Here is a 4,520-nt window from a genome sequence, read left to right on the forward strand (position 1 = left end):
ATGTAACAGGTAATAGAGAAGAAAGGTTACAGGAGGAGAAACTTTACTGAAACTCTTGTTCCTCAAGATTTGACATGTGGCCCTACCTTTCAACCCTATGAAACAGAATGTTAGTAAAAGCAGTGCCGGGCTGTCTTTAATCCTTGAGTCCACTGCAGAGATAACTATCTATCTGAATGCAGAGCGAGAACATGGGATTACAACCCCCAGAAAGAACATTTTGAGGTTATTCACCTATCATAGAAGGCAAAGAAATGTATTATTACAAGATTAGTATAATCAGGCTAGCCAACATGGCCACTTCTATATGCAGAGTCCTTCTCAAAGGAAATCCTGAGACAAAAAGGAAGCTACTAATTGTGTCCACCTTGCACATTCTCTGGCAGACTTGTGTGAACATAAGAGCCTGCTGGATCAGGCCAAAGGCCCATCTAGTCCAGCATCCTATACTCACAGAGGCCAACCAGATGCCTGTGGGAAGCCCACAAGCAGGACCCAAGTGCAACAGCGCTCTCCCCACTTGTGCTTTCCAACAAGTGGCATTCCCAAGTATACTGCCTCTGACAGTGGGGATAGTACACAGCCATCATGGCTAATAACTGCTGATAGCCTCATTGTCTGTGAATCCTCTTGGAAAGCTGCCCAAGTTGGTGACCATCACTGCATCACATGGGAGCAAATTCTAGCTATGCACTATGAAGAAGTGCTTCCTTGTCGGTCCTGAATCTTGCCGCATTCAGATTCAATGGATGGCTCTGAATTCTAGCATTATGAGAAAGGGAGAAAAACTGCTCCCTATCCACTTTATCCACACCAGCCTGGCATTTGCAGCATTGGTTTACTCAGCTCATAGATCTTGGCTCTTTGTGTTTACTTTTAAAAGTGCATACCCTCTAATAAGTACCACATCTCCTCTTCATTTCCTGTTTCAGTGGCACAGTTTCCCATCACATTGTATTCTGGTGGTTTTATTATCTTCCCTACGTACCGTAGAAGAGAGAATATCAGATCACATTTTGTTTTCTTCCTTCACGCACAGCCCTTTAGTTTTCAAAAGAACTGTTAAGAGGAAAAAAACCTTATCTTTTAAAGACAAGACTAGCAAACAAACCATATCTGATTTCCTAGGTATAAAAGCAATAACAAATTATACTATAGCAAAGAAAGCTATAGATTTTCATGACACTATGTTGCATGAAAAGATTGTGGTTTCAGCTAACCACCAGTGAATGATGAAAGCATGTGTATGCATCCTGAATAGTCAACGCTCTCTTCGGGACTGCCTGATTGAAATATTAGAGCCACTTCCCTGGTCTAAATAATTTACAGTGGCAGCAATTCAGTACACAGTTACATGCCTTTAAATCCCACTGAAACCAAAGGAACTAAGCTTGCATAGCAGTGCAGTGGATTGTTGCTAATTTATTTTCTAAATAAAACAAAGTGATACCTTTTGTACAGAAGCAATTCTATGACAGCAGCAATACAGGCGTTGGTGCCAAACTGAAAAGAAGCTGCTGCATCAATTCTGGAATGTTTGTTTCTCATTGTTATCAGGCTTGTGGTTTCCTGGCAATAACATATAACCCGATTCTAATGCTGGTGCCCCCAGCACATCAGTGTTTAGGAGGTTGGGTGCCAACAGCTACAGTGCATCAGAACAATATCACAAACAGGGTTTTTCTTTAATGTTGCAGCACTAGTTCATTGTTGTTACAGGTTCATGTGCCACTAGCACGTACATAAAAGCCATGCACCCATAAACAGGACCTAAGTGCAACATCACTCTCCCTACTTGTGATCCCCAGCAAGTAGTATTCAGAGGTATACTGCCTCTGATACTGGAGGTAGCCCTCATCCATCATAGCCAGTAGCCACTGAATGCCTCCATGAATTTGTCTACCCCCATCTTAAAGCCATCCAAGTTGGTGGTCATTACTACATCTTGTGATAATTAATAAGTCAGGTAATTGCCCATCAAGTATCCATTTGCCCTCAGGGTCATTTTCTGTCTCAGACATGAATGATAACAGGATAGGGGAAGGTGTCCACAGAAATAAATAAGGCTTGAATAGAATTTTGTTTTAGTATTTAGATGTGATATGATGCTGAAACTGAATGCAATGATGAATGAGCATCATGGCTGCATGCATATTCTGCTTTGTACCAAAGGACCTATTCTCTCTACTAACCACTGGTCATTATAGGTGAAGCAGGGATTTCTTTTCTACATGCATTTCTCCTACTTTTCTGCTTCTATTCCCCCCCCTCCACATCTCACCTCAGTGTGCTCAAACGTTTTGCTTCAGGCAAGAGATTTCTAAACAGCTTTGAGTGTGAAGCAAATGTGTGAGCCAATTCATTGACTGGATTAGCAAAACATAGACATTAACATTAGTGGAATGCTATTGTAATAAATGGCATCATATAGTTCACCAGGATTTTTTTTATAAATGGTATCAGCAAAAGCCCCTAACGGCCACAATGTTGACATTGGATCCTAGCATAGTACGATCAATCGAATTACACCTGAATCTGCATCCATGTTTAAAAATAGCTGAATTCTTCACCATCCCAAGACAAGATGCCTTTGGTGGGCAGGCCTGAGCTAGGGGGGTCTGGGGGCCCTGCTCCCCTAACATTTTCTGCCCCCTAATTTTTTTTTTCAAAAATTAATTACATTTTTCACAGAAAAAAAATCTGACCCTCTCCTACTTTATTGGTCCCCACTCCACTTGCTTGCCCTCTGAGGCTTCCCCACACAACTTCCTAAGGGTGCATCCAGGGCAAGTGGCACAGGAGAACCACTCCATCTCACCACTCTTGGAAGAGCTTACATACTTAGAGAGGACAGGTGGACAGGTAGTGACGGCAAGGAGGGGAAGCAACAAGTCCGAGAAGCACTGGAGGTCATAGTGGGCCCCTGAAGGGGTGTGAATTTTGGTATGGGCCCTGTGTAGCTGGACCCACATTGATCCAGAGCTCAGCCTCAGTTTACCCATTACTAGTACAAATGTCTATTTTGTTTGGTGAGAGAGTATTCTGAAGGGACTTCCAAGTTTTAAATACCTTTGTGAGACTTTAATCTCAGATCTGTTCTGCATGCACATACAGCAGAAGGAGGTGGGAAAGTCCTGAGATAATATGATGGACTGCACCACTTCAGACCAGAGGTGGAGAATTTTGGGGAGAGGAATACCCTGCAAGTGGAAAAGTAACACGGCAGAGAGCAGGATGAATGAGAACCATTCTCCCTGATCTGCTAGAATCAAGAACACCTGGCATGGTTGGGAGGTGCCACAGATCCACCCTCCCGACACCCGCATTGCTGCCATGCACTGGGATGGTGCATGCAGTGAGGTTTGGGCTGCACGAGTGCATTGGCAGAGCCAATCCAGTCACCACGGTTGCCAGGTTCATGGCCTGAGACTGATTGCCAGGCCTGGCAACCAAGAGGACTTCTGTATCTTTAAAAGGTGTGCAGGGGGAAGGGAGAATTCCACCTTGTGGTTTTCCCCATTACAATGTTGCAAGAACACCTGCACTTGGCTGACTTTCTCTTCTCCTAAAGATACAGGATCAGTCTCAGGACCTGAACCTGGCAACCCTACCAGTCACTGTATCTGCCCTGACCCTGCACTGTCCCGGGAACACAGCAGTGATGCCAGCATCAGGAGGATGGCTCTGCAGCACTGCCCCACCATGGTGGCCATTCCTTGCTAGTATTTTGTTATCGGTGTTGTTTTACTTGCAGGTAGTGCGCTTTCTATACAGGGATACTCAAAGCACCCAAACACTCTTTCTTCAGAGTATACTGAGTGGGTCTGCTGTGAAAAGAGCTCAGACATAATTTTCCTCCCCTTGGCTTGTCCTTTATCCTACTTCCTACCCCTACTTTCCTTCTGTTCCGCCTATCTCCTGTTACAGGCTTCGTCCTGGGCCTTTTTGTCCCAGAACCCCTCTCCAATGCCCCTATTTCTTGTTCCCTTCTTATTTGCTTGAAGTGTGAGAGCTTCCCCCTCCAGATTGCTTACATCCTCTCCCCTTTCTTGGGCTGCTGCATCAGCGGGCACCACCCTCTTATCTCTGTTCCCCTAAACTGCTCGCTCTCCATGTGAGATAGAGCGCAGCCCGACAATTCTTCTTCACTCTCCTGCTTCTCTCCTCTTTCCTCTTTTTTATTTCTCATCAAGCCAATGCCTCCTTCTAGACATTTCTCTCTGCATGCTGTGAAGAGAGGTGTGCCCTCCAGCCTGACCTTGCAGATTGTCAACGGAGCCTCCTTGCTTACACCTCTGTCTCCCTTCTCGCAGTATCATTCTAGAACTTCGAGTTCACATTGGATGGACTGCCTTCAAGTCAATTCTGACTTATGACGACCCTATGAATAGGGTTTTCATGGTAAGCGATATTCAGAGAGGGTTTACCATCGCCTTCCTCTGAGGCTCTATGAATGAACTCTAGTTCATTCATGCTAGTTATGGAATTACAATAAAGAAAAATAATGTATCTTCTCGGAG

The sequence above is a fragment of the Rhineura floridana genome, chromosome 2 (assembly GCF_030035675.1).
Source record: "Rhineura floridana isolate rRhiFlo1 chromosome 2, rRhiFlo1.hap2, whole genome shotgun sequence".
Classification (NCBI taxonomy): Eukaryota; Metazoa; Chordata; class Lepidosauria; order Squamata; family Rhineuridae; genus Rhineura; species Rhineura floridana.